Raw genomic sequence first — 21,036 nt, 5'->3', positions numbered from 1 at the left:
TTTACAATCTTCATCTCATTTGTCATAACTAATTTTATCTTAATCATCAGTAATTAACTATTTCCTTAATGAAGCAATCTATTATTGCATCAATTAGCGTTTAGGTCATCAAAATCCATATGAGAAACTGATTGATTTTATTGTTGTTTTTACTTTTTATTGATTGTTTAGTAACTTGATTATTTATTGGATCTCATTAATTGAATTTCCGACAATTTAAAATTCATTTCACTATTGATTTTTTTTTTCGTGTTTATTGTTTTCTCAATGTTTGTTTGTTTACCAACAACAATTAAGGATTATCATTAATATTTTTAATTTATTAGAGCAATTTAACGTCATTAACTAATTAGGCTCATGTATTAGTTTAAAATACAATCATAATCCACCAAGAATCATTTATAATTAGGGTAATTATTTTTGATTATTTGACTTTAACTCAAATGATTTACTAATTGTATGAGCTGATTAACGGATTTACATGCTGAGTTAATCTGATTGTTGGTAATTTTTTTTTCTCTCTCTTGATTGTTGGTCATTAATCCGTTTCAATGATCAACATTGTAATAAAATGTTTTTATTTATAGTTTTCTGGTGTCCAACAATTATCAATAAATACAATCGTCATTAGTTAATTGTTAAGCTTTAAAGTATGTAAACAATTTACACCCAACTGAGTGAATACTTTAATATTGGACAATTTAACATTAAGCCCAAACTAATCAACAATTAAAATCATCAATAGTTAAGCAGCTTAGGTACAAAAAGTAGATATGAAAATATTTAATTAACAACAATTAAAGATTAATTTTCTGATGATGAGGTTCAAACAACGTTCATTTCAATATAAAAATAAACTGATGAAATTTATGTGAATCAGATTAAATCAGTAATCATGATCAGATTGTCATTAGTAAATCAAGATGATGATAATGATGACAAGTTTGTCTTCCTAATCATGATGATAACTCCTCATGAGGATAACCTAAAGTAGATGATGAGTCTAAAGAAATGAAACAAAGTTGATTGTCATTAATTGTCTGAATCATTAATTAGATGATGAATTTGAGAAAGTTAATTATTAATGAATTAAATTAGCAAATTAAATGAACAATTAAAAATAAGGTTAAATTGAAAAAAACAAACTTTTCCCAGGTTAGTTGCTTTTGGGAATATGTTTCAATCATTATAAGTCTAATTTTTATGAATTAAGTTTTTTTTGGTTGACAAAAAGATGAGGATGAGGATGAGGATGAAGATGAAGATGACAAAGATGATGAGAAAAGAGGATTCAAAAAATGAGGATTTTGTTATTATTTTTCATCTCTCGATTCTCTCCCTTTATTACAATTCATAGCAATTTGAATCATTCTGCTCCCTTTTGTATTCATCATGAATGAAAAGATAATGATGAATGATGATAAACCTTTTCAATGGAAGCAAAAAAAAATATCAAGATTAAAAGGTGAGATTTTCAAAGGAACAGGTAGAAAATGTTTCTTATTACCTGAAGCTTTTGTTTTGGTTAATTCTCTCTGATAATTTTACGTTAATTGTGATTAAATTGTAATGTTGATGATTAAATATCATATTTGATGATAAGTGGGAAGAGAAACGAAAGATGATGTTGAGAGACAAATTGAGTGGAATAAGAAGATGATAAAGATGATCGGTCAAGAAGATGAAGAAGATGAAGATGCTCTTCCTAAGAAGAGTTTATTATAAGAGGAGGACAAAAGATGATAGAGAGAGAGAGAGAGAGAGAGAGAGAGAGAGAGAGAGAGAGAGAGAGAGAGAGAGAGAGAGTATTAAGATGATGAGGATGATGAAAAATTTTTACTCAATTTATCAACAATTATGTTGTCATCTTAAATCAACGAAGATGAAAAAATAAATGACCACAAGAATAAAATATTTCTCATCAACTCCTTTTTTCACATGTTCATCTTTCCTCAACCACCAGAGCATCATCATCATTTTGACAATCAAGTTATATCAAAAAAAAAGCGGAATTATCATTGTTATTAGTCATTAATTATTATCTTCCTCATCATTGGGAAAAGGGCGTGGGGAGGGGAAAAGAGGAAAGGGCGTGTTAATATCATCATTGTTATTGTTTTTATTTATGTTTACACTTTAAGCGTGTTAACATTATCATCTCCTCCTCTCACTCCCACTCACCCACCGCCTTCACATCCTCCTCCTTAAACATCACACAACACGTGCTGAGAAGATACTGAAGATGAAAAAAGGAAGAAAAGAAACTTGTTCATCTTCATCTCTTTCCTTTTGGTTCCCAGATAATTTATTTATTTATCTTTTTTATTCCCTTCATCTTAATCATTTTCATCTTCATCTCCTTTGGGGTAAGTAAAACAATATAATTAAGGTTAAACTTTCATTGATTAAGTTTTAGGTTATATAATATACTTTGTTGATGATCAACTGATAATCATGATAATCATGTTTCGCCAAATATTAAATTAGATATCAGAGAGAGAGAGAGAGAGAGAGAGAGAGAGAGAGAGAGAGAGATGATAATATTATTATTAATCAAACTCACCTTTCATGTGGATAAATATATATTATTTCAATATCTTCATTGTCATTATTTAAACAACTCCCTTTCATTATTATTCAGAGACACAATTACCATTATCATCTTATTATCATCCTTTTCTACCCCTTAACTTATCTTCATCTTTCTTTGTTATTTATCCAATTAACTGAAATTGTATCAGAGGAAAAAATAATGAACACTTTACATAAGCAAACATATCTAAAGGATTTTACAATCACTTCCCTTATCATCATTGGACCATTGTTATTAATGGATGAGGAAAGGTTGATGTATTCAGGATCAAGGTGAACTTGATATTATGTTGAATTAGCCAATTAGGGATTAAAGTAGTCCTTTGGAAGATGATGGTGATGATAATGGTCAAGGTGAGTTTCTTTTTCTTCATTTTCGTTGGTTCGTTCAAGTTGAACTGATAAAATGGTGACCAGAGTAATAATATTGTTCTCATGTGACATTCTACAATCAAAACTGGTCATTAATTTGATGGACATTGAAAAGAAGGTGAAATGATGATCTCTGATGATGAAAGAACAGGGGATGAGGTGGTGATGGTGTTTGGGTGGTAGATGGATAATAGTTAGTTTAAGTTACTATTATTAAGAAAATGTTATCATCAGTTGAGTGTGAAGATAAATGTTAACCTAATGGCCTGAAAATATATAACCTTTAATGTGACCTTTTCCTTTGGTTTCGCAGTGATCTTTTTGTTGACCATTGTCATCAAAATTTGAGAGGAATCACACAAATCAAATTAACTGCATATTCTCAATGTTAAATTAACATTTTCACGTTTGACCAACACTTTTTTTTTCTTGTTCTTTATAATCATAATTATGTATCAATGTCCTCTTATGATTAGGATCATTATTATCATCACAATTATCTTGATAACTATATGAGCTTTGGGTATGTAACATATTCATTACATGGATCATGATGATTATCCTGATTATATCATTTTCTTTATCGTTATGGAGGAAACGTCATCAGGATGATGGTGATTATTATTAGACCAGAGTTTATTATCCATAGGAGTTGATATGATGATGAAGATGATGATTTTGTCAGTCTGCTTTTTTCCATGTAATCTAAATGAGTTTAGTGAGATAATCTCATCATTAGGCTTTGAAATTGATTGTTTTCAAGTAATTATGGTTAAGAGATGATGATAGTTTATGTTATGTTGTTAGTTGAGAAGATGAAAAATTAATTAACAGCAAAAGACGTGAAGTGTTATTGATTATAAATGGATAGTGAGTCCAACAGGTCAAGGTAAAAGGTCAAGAAATAAATTTTACCTTTAAGGTAAGTTAAGACTTGATGATTAATGATACTAGCGAGGTGAGAGAGAGATATATTTATAAAGAAATGATTTGAATAGTAATAAGGATGATGGTAAATGATCAAAGTGATTGGTTATAGTTGGAAATTATTAACTAATTGTAATCCAAACTGTAAAATGATGATTTGAGAAACTAAATTAAAAAAAGAGATAGTATGTAATTGGAGAGAGAGAGAGAAAGAGAAGCGTTTAAATGAATTGATTATTACAATTATGATTATTATATTATAACCTTAAGCTATTTTTTACCTTTCAGTTGATTGGATTTACCTGTGAGAAGATGATGATGATGATGTAGCCAAAAAAAGGTGAAAAGTTGTGAGTAAACAAGAACACAGACACAAGGGAGAAAAGGTAAACCGACTCTTGGGCCTGAAGAGAAGATGATGATTATAATCAACTATAATGATACTGTTGATATAATTTTCTATGATAATGATTGGAGAGAGAACGAGAGTAAGGATCCAAAATCAGAGGGTCAAAAATTCCATCGGAAAATGACCTATGGAAGAACAGAAAGATATTCGAAAGGGAGAATTAGTTTAAGATGAAAGCGTGAGTAGAGTAAATGGTAAACATATGGCTGTCTTTCTGTATTAGAATATTAGAAAGAGAGGAAAAGGCAAAGGTAAAGAAGAGAAAGAGAACATTTTCTTTGTTACTTAATCTCTTTTGTTTTTATAATCTTTTCCATTGGGATACTTACCTTTAGGAGATATTTATTGATATGGAATACCATTCATTGGGCTTGTCCAGTTTTCTTTTAGGGGATGACCAGTCGATGGAAGCTATTAGACTAGAGGTGTTTCACTGACCATTATCCAAATTGAAGCGAATGGAGGAAAAAAATGTAATGAAGAAAAAAAGATTCACATTAACAAATAAAATCCATAAGAGAAAACAGAATTGAGCTTAACATAAACTGACCATTGGCTCTTTCATCGGGTTTGGGGAAACATTCACTTTGGATAAATTATTAAGTTTCTCTCTCTAACATCATTATATGTTCTGTATGACTCAATTTCCATCATCATCATCATCATCATTTTCTTTCCCTTTCACTCTTACAGAAAATGAATAGACACAAATGTAAACATGTGAATAAAATTTTCTTTTCTCGGTCAATTTTGTTTCCATGGTTACAGTTGGTGTTCATTCCCGGGCGATGAACAGATAATAATCATTTAATGTATTTTTCATTTTCGATTTATTTGTTTTTTTCTTCCAATGATTTAGGGTAACAATTTACTTTTTCTTCCATTGATATTTCCCTCCTTTGGACTACATTGGTTCTGGTGTTACGCCTTTTCTGTTTTCCATCTCAACTGTTACTTCATCATCGCTTCAACCTTTTCTTTAGAAGTTTCGGTTTTCTCTCTCTCTCTCTTCATTCATTTTGGTTTGTATTCTTTTCTTTTTCTCTTCTTTCTCTCCTTCTCTTTGCCATCAACCTCGTTTATCCATTTACCTGTGCAAATCCAGATTCTTGTTTTCACACAACACTCAACACACTAGAAATGATAGAGAGAGACAGAGGAGACACACCGATGAAAGAGACTCCACTTCACTTCCACTCTCTGGCTGTCGCTCTCTCCCTCTCCGTCTCCTTCTCTCTCCCTCTCCGTCTCCTTCTCTCTCTCTCTCTCTCCCTTATTACTATTACCTTTACTTATTGTGCTATCAATGAGCATCTTCCTCATCATTTTAAATCATCGGCCTCATCGGTGTAATGTTTATCTTTTTATTATCTATCAGGCTCTTTCTCACCGCAACAACTGTTATAATTCAAGAGTATATAGACAAGAAGAGGATGACGATTGACGATTATGATGATGACAGAAACTAACCAAAGGAGCAGCAGCAACACCACGACCACTTAATGGCTGTCAAGCACGTAATTGTGTTCACCAAATTGGCACCTTTAGATTTTCACACTTAAGATGATGGTTTCTATCACAAAGAGAGAATGAAAAAAAAAACAGAAAACTAGGAGGAAGATGAGAGATCCCGATTACGCTCCATAGGAAAGATGGTAAAAAAAGAGAAAAGCGAAAGCGAAATGAAGGTGATATTAAAAGAGAAGAACATCCAACAGAGACTATAAAGAAAAAGAACCGATCAATTTTAACCTCAACGTTCTCATTTACATTCGGCAACAACTTCTCCAACCAAAGGCCTTTGTTAGATGTTCGTGATACGCGTGTTTCCATCATCAGCAACTGTACATTTGAAATTCTATTTTCAGGCTCAACTTTCGCCTTTAATCATCAATCCTCTCCATCATCATCTTCTCCCCCACTCTCGCTTAAATTAATAATTAGTTATCTATTTCTTTCCTAGAGATTCATCTGTCTACACGGATAATCACCTTAGGAATATTTAAAAACAACACAATCGGAAAGTTCATCCATATGAAGAGCTAAACAATTGTTAATCTTAAATTGATGACCAACAAGATGATGATAATAATGGAGAGATGAAGATGATTATTCTCATGGTTTTCACTCAAATCAATTGAAACCAATTCCACTAATCCAATGGTCGCTGTTAATCATGACTACAATTTAATTGATTGTGTTCATCTCTCATCTTTAAAAGAGCTTGAATTTTCAAGTATCTCTCGCTTTTTAATTGTAAACAATATTTCTCACAATTAACCTACAATTTATAACAATAACTTTCCCTTATCCTCCCACTAATAGTTAATATCCACTTCCCTTTTAATATCTAATCCTAATCCAGTTCAATTTATTTGTTTCCATCTAATACAAAATTACTTACAGTTTGTTTCCCAATTTGATCAAACCTTAAACATCTCAAACCATTAACCCAAAAAGCCAAACCCTTAACTAAATCAAAGTTAATTCTCTCAAATTTAATTATCTTCCTCTGCTCTTTTAAAGAAAAAAAAATTTCCTTTTCTCTTGATATTTTCTTTGTTTATTTCCATTCTCTTAGGTTAATAGATCAACTCAATTCTTTCCAATGGTTATATTTACCTTCTCATAAGGTGAGTTGTTGATTATTGTTCTTACCTTTTTTCATTAACTATCGAATGTCTATTAATTTTTTTCTTCTTATTATTATCTTTAAAACCATTAGCCTTATGTTGCTTACCTGTTGTATCGCCACAGTAGTTGTAGTAGGAGAGATAGAGAATGGGAAACGGAGCGGAGACCGAAAAGATGATATTAGACTCTGGCGATGATGACGATGATTGAGAAGAAAATAATAAGATGGAAAATGTTGGAGAAAAAAAGAGAAAAGCTCAAGGAATTGACCAAATTAGAACATTATTTTCTTCTTCTTTTCAAGTGGAAAAGGAAACAACAAGTTAACAAGAAACTTAAAGTAATGAAGAGCAAAAAATCAAATTTGGAAAAAGAAATAGTGTAACCACTCCCGTGATCTCGGTTCCGTATGGGGTCTACACCTTTAGGCTACACAACATTTCAAGAGAATCGAGAGTTTCAAAGGAAGAGAATATCTTTTTTTTCATTAAAAAGGAGCAAAGATGACGATGGAAAAGTTCAATTTGCTACAACGAAAAGAAAGAATTGAGAGGAAAAGAGAAAAAGAATAATAAAAAAGTCAACATGGTGAGGAAGAAGATAAAAAGACAACAATTGAACATGGAGATGGAGGATAAAGAAACTACTGAAAAAGATCAAGAGATGAGATGGATTTAGATTACTCTCTCTCTCTATTTCATGGATAACGCTATCACTTGGGGATTACTTGTATATCTTTTATCCATCCATAGCTCATCAATCCTACATCCTTCACTAATTTCGGACACATTCAAGGTAATAGACATTTTCTAATATTTACATATACATTTACTTTCTCTCTTTTATCTTCTTCTTTCTTTTATCATCCAACTCTCACCATATTCTTGTCCATTTTTTCATTTACTCTTTTTCTCTGACCTGCTTTTCTCTCATATAAACTCATCTCTCTCTCTCTCTCTCTCTCTCTTTCTTCTTTGTCTGGTCATCTTCTTGTTTAATAATAGAAAAGCAAGATAAAAGATCTTACTCACTACCCTAATTGTCCAATTTCTATGCTTCATTGACAATCTTATTCACATTTTCATCTTCGCAAAGTCTTCATCACTTTATCTCTTTTACTAATTTCTTCTCCTTATCCTTCATCATCATTATCCTTTTCTACTTTGTTTTGTTTTCTTCTCCTTCTTTTCCTCTATGTAACTCTGTGTGTTCATTTCTATTTCATATTATTCCATGGTTATGGTTAACTTGATTGAAATAAGATCCATTTCAGTTCCATATTATTACATGAATCATACTCTTTTCTATCTTCCGACCTCACCCGCTTTTCCCTATCCTTTTATTTTGATTGATCTCTCTGTGTATTTATCTGTCACTTGCAACATTTTATTTCTATTTTTTCTCTCTCTTTCATTTCAGCTTGGATTTAGTGGGAATGATATTGATGGAGAAAAAAAAAGAAAGAGAGAAACTCAGCTGAGAGATGAAATGAAAACGATGATAGATATAATAATTCTGTAAACATGTAAACCGAATAATATATTCCCATTGTCTTTAGATGTCTCGGTTTAACTTTTTTGCATAAGATTCACAACATAAGCTTTTCATTCAATTCCCATGAACTGTTTTCCATCAACCATAATCTTGTCTCTCACTACACAAAATTTATCTTCTTCATCCAAAAACGATGCTTTTAATGTTATATTTATCTGTCTTTTTTTGTGACTATTATTGTTGTCATACTAATTTTGTTAAGCCCGAATTCAAATCCTAATCCTTAGGATAAGTCACCAAGCAGATAAACAAACAAACAACAAAAGTTATTTTGATTTGTATCATGTAACATCACATATGTTTCATATTTAACTGATGATTTGTTTTCAGGTTAAATGAATCGCTCCATGAAAATAATGATGAAATCTGATGACCAAATAATAATATGACAAAAATTACATATCTACCTGTTATTTTGCATGAATGACATTAAATTATTTTCTCATTTCCTGGTTATATTTTGATGATGATGATTTGTAAGAATCAAAGTTAACAACAGTTACTGAGAGATTTTGAAATTCAATCTCATTTGTTTACCAAATGTACAGAAGCAAAAAAAAAACTTAAACACTCAAACTGAACTGAATTCAATATTGAATCTGGATCAAATGTCAACGAATCATTTACCTTGCAGATGATTTTTCTTGTTACCTTTGTATTGTGTAACTTATGCAACTTTAACAGTTAGTTTTCAGGTAAATAAACACATACAATCATGTCCCAAGAATTGATTTGAATGAGATTAACTCGTGGATCAGCAAATAGATGAACAAGACATTGATGATCATCAATAATTAAAGCGTTTCCAATGAGATATCAATAGATTGGATGAGAAAACAAACACAAAGGTAACTATTGATACAACAGGTAAATTGTTGATCCCTTTAAATTATCATCATGATTGTTGAAAGAGTTAAATCAAATTTGATTGTTGATAACAATCTAACTAAAAGCATATCACTTTTAATTCAATTTAAATGCAACTTTTTCCTTCTCAATTTAATCCCTTTGAATACACAGAAAGGGAGACTGAGAGATGAATTTATTTATATTTTATCATGATTATCATTCAATTAATCTAATCACAATAGGTAAATTCAACTAATGGTGTAAACCTAATAATATACATACATGTAATTGGAATGGAGAAGATAAAGAAATGGATTACACATTAAAGATTAGCTTTTATCATCATCCTCATCATCATTTTGTTCATCAATTGTTATCTACCTTTGAAAACAACAACGATTACAATGAACAAGAGGAATCGGATTGGAATCAACCAGGCAAAAGTTTATTATGATAATATAATAACAATGAGAAGGCTCAACTATTACAATCTAAAAGAAGTTCGATTGAGCGGATTAATGGTTAAGCTTAACCAGGTTGTTTCCATCAAGAACAATATTAATCCTTGATTACCGTTACCAATTTTTTCCTTCATCTTATTTAGTATTTAGATTCAAGTTGAAATATAATAACATGAAAAAAAAGGGTAAGTATCCTGGTGATGTATTAACCGTTAGAGTGTAAGTATTATATTCATATTGAGATTAATATGATTATATGAACAATTTTAATAAGTTTACTTATTAAATATCTTCTCCCTCTTTTATTATTTATCTTCTTTGTCTCTCTCTCTTTTCGGATCTTCTTCTCATATGTTCCAAGGGAATAATATTCTGTCTTGTTTATCTTCTTATTCTTTCACAGATATTATCATGTTTTCTGAGAATCTATTTAATCTGTTGTTATTATTATTAATTCGGTTCATCATATTTCTCTTGGTTGATTATCTTATTGGAAGAAATATGAATTTGGATTGGAGTTTTTAAAGTAAACACTAAGAAGGAAAAGAGATGAAGATGAGGAAGACAGACAAAGATGATAAATCCGCTTCCATCAGAATCCATTATCCAGATTCTCTCTCACACTTACTCACTCTTTTGTCTTTGTCCTCTCCATCATCATCTTCATAAATATCATATTTTTTTTACCATAATAATAAAGTGAAAGTTAAGTTTATGTCAATATGAAGGAGGAAGATGAAGATGAGACAATAGCAAAGCTTCAAGTTGCACTAACCAGATGATGATGAACATTTTGTTCATAAATTTATGATGATAAAGATGATAAAAAGAAATCTCTCTCTCTCTCTCTCTCTCTCTCTCTCTCTCTTTCCCTGAGATTTAATTCTGTTGACAGTTGGACCGAAAATAGGATTTACCGTTATCTTCTCATTGGATGATTACAATTGAATAGCAATTGTTTTAAATTAATTTTCTGAGGTTTTGTTATACATTTTTTCCTGTATATTTATCAACTGAATTAACAGTAACAATATGAGTAGAATTAATTTGATTACCATGATTAGTATTATGACAATTGAGATATATTAAAGAGATTACAATCAATTAGTAATTTTAATTTAATAATAACTGTGACTGTGAATATTTTATAATCTCATTTGATTAGTTTAATTGTTAAGTTTCTGTTTGAATCTTTCACTTACTCTTTTATCAATCATCACAGTTAAATGAATTGATCAACATACCCTAACAATTAAGTTAATTGAAATGATTCAGTTATATCAGTCAAGTGAATATCGTATATATATATTATTAGTTGATTGTCCATTGGAAGATAAAAATTTACCATTTCAATTTATTCAAATAATTTATTCCTCATCTTCCTCCAGGCAATATACGAGCCAACAAACACCATATCCAATCATCATCATCATCATCATCATTCAACTCCATCTTCATCATCAAGATTCAGTAGTGCTGGGAGGGGGAGGAGGACTTGATGTGCTATTTGATATTGAAACGTGCTAAAGAGGAGGAGTTAATTGTTGTTATTGTTGTTGATTGTTGATGAGATTTTCAAAGTTAATTAAATTCATTTTTATTGTAAAAGTTTAACCATAATAATAAACAAAGCACAACAATAACCTGGCCAAAAGGTAAGTTACTGTGTGGCCCATGTTGATATTGTAATTGTTATAATCATAATATTAGTATGAAGATGATTATAATTGTACAGTAATATGAATACAGGATGGAAAATATGTAAATTAGATCATCTCTTGCTCTTAATATATTCTGGTTTCCATTTTAAAACTAACAGAATTTACAAATTTAATTGATGATTATAATGATAATTAGTGTACATCATCATCACCCACGCGAGTCCAGTGCATGAGTTTATCTCTCGCTCTGTGTGTGTGTGTTAATTTTCATGACATTTTAGTTGATTGTTAAGACTTTTATAATGATTAGGTTGATATTCATCTTCACTCTGGTTACCTAATTGATGGTAGATAAGTTTGATGGTGGAAAAGGAAATAACAACAATCGTAATCTCAATATGTTACTCATCCTCTTACCGAATACCCTTAGGGCAATTATCCATAATCACTTCTGTGACAAACATACTGAGATGAAAAAGGAAGATGATGATGATGATGATAATAATAATGATGATGGAAAATCAAGAAAGCATAAGATTCACTTTCGTGATTAACTTTACCTTTACATTGACTTTTCGGAACATGAGAATTCAGAGTTTATGATATTACCTTTTTGAATTATGTGTCCTCTAGAAAACCACTAATTCACCTTATCTTCATTATCATCATCATCATCATCATCATCATCTTAATTATCATCTCTGTAGTTCTGGTTAATCTCTTAACTCACGAACTTGATTCTCAATGTAAATTGTGTTTACCTTTTGTTATCCAACGTGTTCAACGTTTAACACAATCTGTGGGTAGAAAATGAATTAATTGTAAATGATTAACATTAATTTTCATCATGATTATCATTATGATGTTTTCCTAATTGTTGATATTTGAACAGTTGTCCTAAATTGTTAACTAACAATTGTTGCTTTCTGTAATTAAATTATCAAGAAACTTAAACTATTGTAAATACTATTACGTTTGGATGAAAGTATGAACAAAAAAGTTTCCAATAATTTACTTAATTGTTGATTGTTTTATTGCGTGTTTTGGATTGGGGATATTGTTTGCAATTAAATTTGATGATACAACTACTACACAATAATAATAAACTGAATTGAGTTGATTACAATTAATTATAATCATTTGTTTGTTTGTTTTTCTTATTCCCAAACAATTGAAATGAACAAAAAAAAGTTTTCACAGTTACTAAGTTTTACTATTTGTAATTTAGTTACCGTTAATTGTGCAAGGTTAATCACTTGCAATTTAATTGATTTACCTCACACAATCAGAAACTTAAAACAAATACAGACACACACACGATTGATTAGTTAATTGATTAACTTTTTTCGCAATTTTCTAATTACAATGAAGGTAACAATTATCTAAACTTTGGTGGTTTAAAAAAGTTAATTCAACAATTAAGTAACATTTATTTACTATCCCAACGAGCAATATGATTTACATGGTTAAATTGGTTAATTGTTGTATCTAAATTGTTAATATTTCTATGGTTTTATTAGGTTTAGAATCCATTATATTGACCCAACAACAATGGTCAGTTGATTTGATTTTGGTCCAGTGATTTGAATCAATTTTCATTGTAAAAGTTACTTCACCTTCGAGATGGAAATTGAATTGTTGTTAAATTGTTGTGAAATATTTTCCTTGATTGTTTACACCTTAGATTCAAATTGAAATAGTTTTGTGAATCAACTTCTGAATAGTGATCATGATTTATGATTAACTTTATCGTTTTTTTCTCGTGTTGATTGTTGCTACCATTGAACTTGTTGTCTCCTTTTTTTTAAGGTAAGTCTCTTAATGGTTGAGTAAATTGTTGGTTGATTGTTGTCCATTGTGTTCAATTTTATGTTAATCACAATTGATCATCATTCATTTACGCCGATGACTTTTGTTAATTTACTTTCAGATTCAATTGATATTGTTGTTGATCTTTCACAAATCGTTGATTCCCTTTTTTATATTTATTTATATTGAAAAAGTTTCGAGGTGATGATAAGGATGATGAGGATGAGGATGATAATATCCCAGGTCATTCCTAGTTATCTCTCTCTCTCTCTCTCTCTCTCTCTCAATGGACCTTTGCTTTTCATCCTCTTTCAAGTTGATTGTTGATCATATCAATTGAAAAAAGCGAGGAAAAAATTTCTAACATTAATACATTATATCATTTTGCTCCCTCATCTTCATGTTTACTCACTTTTTATCATCACTCCTACATCACCCTCTTAGCATCCTCATCTTTATCTATGTCTTCATCTTTTGAGCTGAAAAATTTGTTTCCAAATAAATGGATAAATTAAATATTGAACAGAAAATTAGTTTCACCAAATTAGTCTTATTCTCATCTTGTTTATCATCCTCATCATCATCTGGATGTTAATAATTTGTTTCTCTTTCATTAAATCAATACTTTAACCAAGAAATATATATAAATTAAAAATGATGCTGCTTTTGATAAAGATGATGATGATGATGATGATGAACAACTTCATCCTCACCATTAAGCATAATTTTCACTTTTCGCATGCAAATATGATGCTTGATCATCACACCATCAATTTGATCATTAACAGAAAATATTTTTCATTAACTTGATTAGAGTTTGAAAAAAAATCAACCATATGATTTTCCCTTTGAAAAAGGTAAATAATAATGATATGATTTAGGGTTGATTTATTAATTCAATGGACCATCAAATAGATGATCAAGATGATAAGGATAAAGATGAAAACAGAATATTGATGAAAAAGATGAGGATGAACCTTAAGATTGGTTGATTGACTTTTTTATACATAAATTATATATTCTATTAGTTTCTTTTCAATTAGCAGGAGAGGAGAGAGAGAGAGAGGAAAATAATAATCATCCTCATCACATTCCCCAGGGTTACCCTCTCCAAAATCCTCCTTCTCCTTCACCACCACCACCACCAGCGTCTCCTTAATACCTTTGCCACCCATTAGAATACAAAAAACTGTCTCTTCTCCTCCTCTTCTTCTTGGTACCACCGCCGATCAACATCCTCATCGGATTAATTGCTTTCGTTGTTGATCTTTCTCTTCATCCACAGAGACAAAAATGGAAAAGAAAAGTAAGAGGATGACACACCTTTATCATCTCCATCTCCATCTTCATCTTCATCTTCATCATCATACTACATGAGTATTATTACTGTTATTGTCGATCAACATATTCAACTGTTTCCGTTCATCTTCATCCTAAAATCTTTCATTTTTTTCCTCTTCCACCGTTGGTTCTTTGTCTTTTTCCTCCTTCTTTTCCCTTGATCCTTCCCATTCATCTTCATCTTCCTCCTCTTCTTGTTATAACAATTATCTGGGTTACCAACGAGTGTCAACCATAAACAGTAATCTTAATCTTCATCGTTAATCCTTTAAAGTATAAACTTAAATCACTGTTGATCTTTTTTCCCTTTAAACGCTTCAATTTATCAACCAATTGTTTATCCATTTACCATTCAAATTGTAATCTATTTGTTGCCTTTCTCATCATTGTTTGCATAAGACTTTCCAATGTAAAGTTTACCATTGCCTATGGATTGGATTCTCTGTGAAAAAAACATCATTTTTATTAATTTGTTGTTGATTCAATGAACGATATTAAATTGCTGTTGACAGTTAAAAGATTGGAGTGAAAAAAATTAGAATAAATTATTTTCCATTGAGCAAAAATTATTGTTGCACTTTATTGCTTACAATTTTGATTGTTTACTATTAAGATTTAAATTAAATTACTGATCGTTTAATGGTAATTTGATAAGATTTATTAATAACCATTATCACTTCATTAACTAAATCAATTTAACTTATCGTTTAGTTGAATTGATCATTTTTATTGTTATTCTTAATCTTGGGAGTAGACAATTAAATTTTCTCAATGGGTTGTTTGTTAATTGTTAATCTTAATCATTGATAATTATTTATTTTTTTTTTGGTTGTTAGTTATTGTGATTATCTCATGATAATCAATCAGATTAAAACTAATCTGATTGATTGATGGTCAACATTTCATTGGATTTATTTTCTTTAATCCATTTTATGTTTAATCTCATCGTTAATGGTTAATTGTGATTTACAATTTAATTGTAAGTTAATCATACTGTGTCTAGACTCTAATTGTTGTCATTAAATGTTGATCTAATTATTGTTGAATTACTTTACTCTTAATTGGGATAGATTAAGTATATAAGTTTATTTAGATTTGATTAGTGTATTTACTTGATTAATCAATGGCAAGTTATGATAATTAAGGAAGAGGAGAAAAGGTTAATCATCTTATAATAACAATTAAAACATCTTACTAATTAATCAGTTAACTAATTTAGATGAGATTATTTGATTTGCAATGTAAACAGGAAGAAAAGGAAGAAATCAAATCATTTTAATTAATTGTTACCAAACAATTAAGAGAAAGACAAATTGATTAAATCATTGAATGAATGATCATAATGAAGATCCATCATTATCATTAAAATTGTTGATTGTTGGAAAAACAATCAACACTCAATTTAATGGGTTCCAATCAATGTTATGAACTCTAATTAATCTAAATTGTATTAATTACTTTTTAGCTGATTAAAACTCATTTCTAAACTTAATCATATTACTTATGAAATCTAACACTTTGTAGTTTAATTTAAAAGGATTGGAGGGAAAATCATCAACCTGATTGTTTGTATATTTGATAATTATCACTATTATCATTTAATGATTATTATCATCGGAGATTTAATTGTCAAAACCACATAATGATAACATTAATTGCGTTTGAATTAATGCTTTGTTTGCGTTATTAATTTAGGAAAGATAACTATTACTACTTACGTTGATTATAATGGAGAAACTAACCAAGCCTTAATTATTGTAATTTCTTTGCACTTTTTTTGCTACAGTAAAAGTGAGTGAGTGAGAGAGAAAATTATCTCCCTCTTTACCTTTACTCACTGATTATCATGGTGAAAACACACAATCCACTCTCACATAGGTGAGGTTTAATTGTGATTTGCTTGTGATTCTGATAAGCACGCGATCAGCTGATGAATTGTGGATCCAAATGAAGGAAGAAAAAAAATGAAACGAAACAAAGAGAAAAAAATTGCCAAGGAATGATGATGATGATGATGATGAGCATGAAGATGCTCATGACGATGAAAAGCCTGAAAAAGAGTATGAGAAAAGAAAATCAAGAATAAGAGAACATTTTTAAGGTGGAGTTCAAATGATAATCAAATTTAACAAATTGATTTAACGTCAAATTTAAAACTCTCATTCTATTACCAAAAAAGAATTAAAAATTTGAAATGAAACTTTTAGTCTCAACGAACCATTGAGATGTATTGATGAGCGAAATTGGTAAGATAATAATTCTGAGCTACAACTCTGAAAGGTCTGAATAGGCATCGAAATTGAAATTCCCTTTGATTCTCCTGATGAAATATATCCTCTTTCTCTGAGGCTAAACGGGTCACCATTGATTATTTGTAATTCCACCAATTTGACTCAGAGAATTTTCTGTAAAGAGATAAAACAAAAATGATATTAAGGTTACCCACGAATATCAGATAAAAGGTATGGCAAAGAAAAGGAGAAGAAGATGGAGGATGAGAGAGAGAGAGAGAACCAAGATGATGAAGATCAGCAAATAAAATCAAATGAAATGAAATTTCTGATTAAACCCAAAAGATTTTAGGTTAACAGTTTTATTTGATGTTCACGCAAAAACCTAACAAATAATTATAGAAAAAAGATTCAACCTTCAAGATGGTCACTTACTTTATTTTGACTGAAGAGCGAGAAACACCAATGGTCAGTGAAAAAGAGATTAACAATAATAAAAAAGATAAATGATATTGATTAAATTGATTAGTGAATTAAATTAGTTAATTCGTGCAAGTCAATCAAAAGGTAAACAAAATTAAAATTTTGTGAAAAACGAAAAAAGGGGAAATCTCATGATTGCGAATAGAAAATCAATTAACAAACTAACCCTTATGGATCAATTTTCTTTAATTATTTTTTTCTTCATCATGTTTTCATTTGGTTTGGAATTGTAACAATCTAATTTAATCTGATTGTTTTCTTCTCATTGTCAATCAATTTACCACATTTAAGACTGATTGTGTTCAATTAATCACTTGATTCTGGTTGATTGGTTGATATTCTCATGTATTGGTTTTGTCTTTTGTTTTTGTCTCTTGTTTAATTTATTCTGGGATAATCAATGTGATAACAATCAGTGTATTGTTTTCAGGTGAGTTTCTATTTTAATAAGATTTGTGACTTGATCTTAGTGATAAACTAATGATCCAATGGAAATTATAATTAAAACGAAAAAGAGAAAGAGAAAAACCTTTCACATCTTCTCTTACATTAGATTGTGAGTTTTGCCTTGTTGCTTTTCCTTGGAACATTCATCTTTTACTTTCTTCTTCTTCTATTCCAATTTCATCTTCTTCTTCTTCATGCTCATCTCTTTTCTTTTATTCCTCCTGATCTTTTATAATTGTTGATCACAGTTTCCTTTCTACATCTTAGTGTAGAGAGAGTGTATAAGCTTGAGGCGAGTTTCTTGGTCAATGTTATAATAAGATTTTTTTTCTCTCTTCTCTCTCATCTTATTTCTTGTAGATTGTTCCTTGGTCAGCATGATATCTTCTTTTCTCAATGGAAACCTGTCTATCTATTCATCTGAGGTAGGAAGCATCTTGGAACTCAAACCATAACATGTAACAGGAATTACATTACAAAAACCATTCCTTTGTGGATTTACCTTTAATTTGCTATTATTTTCATTCAATTTTATCCTTTTCACCATTAATTTCAACTCTCTCTCTGTGTATAATCATCACCACAACTATCATCAGGTAAAACTTTACCATTACCATGATTATTACTATTATCAAATTGCTCATAGATCTATTATCAAGCTAATTATCTTCCTATGCTGCTCCCATTTCTCCCTCTCTCTCTCTCTCATTTATTTATATTGTTGACAATATCTTTGTACAAGGAATATAGTAGAAAAGGTAATAACTGCAATACTTTTGTTTTCATTTCTCTTCTCATGATACTTTATCTCTTTTGCTATTCATCTGTCCCATCAAACAGGAGCCAGTAAACACTTAGAATCATAGACAATTAGACTGATTGTGCCTCGATAGTTATGGATAATTGTAATTGCAATAATACGTAATAAGTAACACAAACGTTTACTTTTGTTTACTAAATGATAAAAATCATCTTCACCATCATCTGTAACAACAACAACAACAACCAGATATACAACAGAGGAAAAGTCTCAAAAGAAAGTAACTAGAACGATAAAGTTCATTTACCTGGAACCAAAATGAATTAATTTAACCAAACAACAATAGCAAATTGTGAAAGAGACAATCAAAGGAAGGTGTAAATCTATGAATAGGAACCATTTGATTCACAGTTGCCAGTTAAATTAACAGAGCAATTTCAACATCATCAACAGTAATTGTTGTAATAATAATACATTCATACTCCATGAGCGTTTTTCTGTTGTGTTTACATGGAGTTGAAAGTTGATGAGAAGCAAAGCAGATGAGTGAAATGATGTGAGATGATGATGATGATGATGAAATAAGAAGAAAAAAACTTTAAAAAGATGAGAAAGATATCAAAGAGAAATAAAAACAAACAGAAACTATCAGATTTGTTGTTAACATTTGACAGGGAAAAGTTTTGTAATACAAACTCATGAATGATTATCAAAATTAAGTGCGACAATTAACTGTAATCTGATTCTCAGGCTTCTCTCCTTCATCATCATCGTCATCATCTTTTAACAATGTTCAATGTTTAAAATTAGTTTTTTCTCCCTTGATTTAGAAGAGAAAAGGATAGAAAAAGAGAGAGAGAGAGAGAGATCATCTTCTCATTATCATTATCATCATTATCTGATAATCTATTCCTATTTTTTTCTCCTTCTCTATTCAGTAAACTATACTCTCTTTAATTGTTACCCTGTTAACCGGATTAAAGATAAATTAAACTTCATCTCATACTCATCCATTAACAGAGAAACGAGATTGCCATTTTTCAAATGATAATCCAATGGATCCAATGTATTATATTTTTAGGAGGAGGTGAAGGATAAGATCTGGTTCTGATGATGAGGATGATAACAAAGGGGATAAATGATACTCTGGATACAATTTACAGAATCAAGTTACAGGTATCAGGGAACAAAAATCAAATTGTAAGTCTAATGTTTAAATTTTAAATCTAATCAAACTCAGTATCATGTAACCACCCTGTTAATCCCTCCACCTTATTATTGTGTTTATCATTTTGGTGACCTTAACATTGTTATTAAATTTTGACAATCTAAAAGTTAATGATATTACTAATGATCCATTGAAAATTAAGTAAATTGTTTCAAGTAATCGCATAAATATTATATTGAATACATTTACTTAAAGTAGAAGTGAAAAAATTGATTTTGATTGTTTACAATTAACATTAACTTTGATCTGATCTGAGGTTGACTTTATTATATATTTTTTTTTGGTAATGTTGCTTTTTGATCATATTGACCAAAGTGATCAAGTTAAATCAATGAAAATCAAACAATAATCAAATTTGATCAACTGAGATTAAATTTACTGTTGATCAGTTTTTATTGAAAGTGTCAACAATTCATGAATACATAGCTTGTGGCTTTCATGGATGATGGTGATGATGATGACGATTAACTTAATCAATAGATTAATAAAGGTGAACGATGAAAATAATAAGATAAACATTGGAGAGAGAGAATCAAAATAAGTTCAATATTAATCATAACAATTAGAGGATATGATCAATATAATTCATTATAAGGTCACTTCCTGGATTGATTGAGATCGGAAATTAGTTGACAAATATCAACATCATCTTTATGTTTATCTATGGTGACTTATGTTTATACTTTAATAACTTATTAACCTATTAGAATACATAATAATTTATTAATCTAATAATTTTTTACTCTCTTTTATTTATATTTTCAATAGCTTTTGGATTGTTACCTTTTTTCCTGCTCAATTTTTCGTATCAATGTCCATCCCAATGTCCATCTGTTTCCATTGTTGTTACCAGGAAATGACCAACAGTAAATATTATCATCATCACCTTTAATCTTCATCATCCTAATGGTTGGAATCTTCATCTTGGCTTATCATCATCATCATCTTTATCCCTTATAAACAAAAAAGATGTGACAATGAACAGATGATTTAAATTTCTTGATTATATCATCATGGTTAATTGTTGTGAACATTAATTAAGATTTTACTTTTCTTGTAAATATTTTTCATTCCCATTTGTATGTGACAGTTTGATTATCTTATTATGATTATTATCATCTTAATATAATAATAATTAAGACTGTTAACCAAAGGTTCTCACACAATCAAGTTAATTAGTGTCTCTTGATTGTGGAAATCATATTAATAGTAAGTTTGTCTTTATTAACCAATGATTAGGCACAAACATAATAATAATTAATTACTTTTGATATTGTT

The 21,036-nt window shown here is 29.8% G+C and overlaps 4 long non-coding RNA genes across 14 annotated transcripts; 2 read left to right on the top strand and 2 right to left on the bottom strand.

The window, feature by feature from the left end:
* Positions 1 to 579: 579 nt before the first annotated feature.
* On the bottom strand, positions 580 to 5,049 carry LOC128393218 (uncharacterized). 5 transcript variants are annotated; one of them, XR_008326102.1, is made up of 5 exons: positions 4,630 to 5,047; positions 4,173 to 4,425; positions 3,880 to 4,056; positions 2,564 to 3,669; positions 580 to 1,003 (listed from the first exon to the last, which is right to left on the bottom strand). It is a non-coding gene; the product is annotated as an uncharacterized LOC128393218 (long non-coding RNA). The 5 variants fall into 5 exon arrangements; XR_008326105.1 differs by lacking the exon at positions 3,880 to 4,056 and having other exon boundaries at positions 4,194 to 4,425; positions 4,630 to 5,049; XR_008326104.1 differs by lacking the exon at positions 3,880 to 4,056.
* Positions 4,865 to 10,157, top strand: LOC128393217 (uncharacterized). 3 transcript variants are annotated; one of them, XR_008326099.1, is made up of 5 exons: positions 4,865 to 4,933; positions 5,160 to 6,556; positions 6,882 to 6,933; positions 7,026 to 7,729; positions 8,354 to 10,157. It is a non-coding gene; the product is annotated as an uncharacterized LOC128393217 (long non-coding RNA). The 3 variants fall into 3 exon arrangements; XR_008326098.1 differs by lacking the exon at positions 4,865 to 4,933 and having other exon boundaries at positions 5,137 to 5,322; positions 5,679 to 6,556; positions 8,354 to 10,150; XR_008326100.1 differs by lacking the exon at positions 4,865 to 4,933 and having other exon boundaries at positions 5,141 to 6,144; positions 6,264 to 6,556; positions 8,354 to 10,155.
* A 3,921-nt stretch (positions 10,158 to 14,078) lies between these two features.
* LOC128393220 (uncharacterized) lies at positions 14,079 to 17,426 on the bottom strand. The gene is made up of 4 exons (XR_008326111.1): positions 17,276 to 17,426; positions 16,828 to 17,014; positions 16,328 to 16,659; positions 14,079 to 15,051 (listed from the first exon to the last, which is right to left on the bottom strand). It is a non-coding gene; the product is annotated as an uncharacterized LOC128393220 (long non-coding RNA).
* Positions 17,427 to 17,521: 95 nt separating this feature from the next.
* LOC128393219 (uncharacterized) lies at positions 17,522 to 21,036 on the top strand. Of its 5 annotated transcripts, none has more exons than XR_008326109.1 (6): positions 17,522 to 17,753; positions 18,131 to 18,366; positions 18,513 to 18,528; positions 18,611 to 18,810; positions 19,469 to 19,730; positions 20,527 to 21,036. It is a non-coding gene; the product is annotated as an uncharacterized LOC128393219 (long non-coding RNA). The 5 variants fall into 5 exon arrangements; XR_008326108.1 differs by having other exon boundaries at positions 18,611 to 18,982; XR_008326106.1 differs by having other exon boundaries at positions 18,611 to 18,991.

The sequence above is a fragment of the Panonychus citri genome, unplaced genomic scaffold (assembly GCF_014898815.1).
Source record: "Panonychus citri isolate SS breed McGregor unplaced genomic scaffold, ASM1489881v1 Contig00138, whole genome shotgun sequence".
Taxonomy (NCBI): domain Eukaryota; kingdom Metazoa; phylum Arthropoda; class Arachnida; order Trombidiformes; family Tetranychidae; genus Panonychus; species Panonychus citri.
The sequence above is the reverse complement of the archived record's forward strand: the minus strand, read 5'-3'. Positions and strand labels throughout refer to the sequence as shown.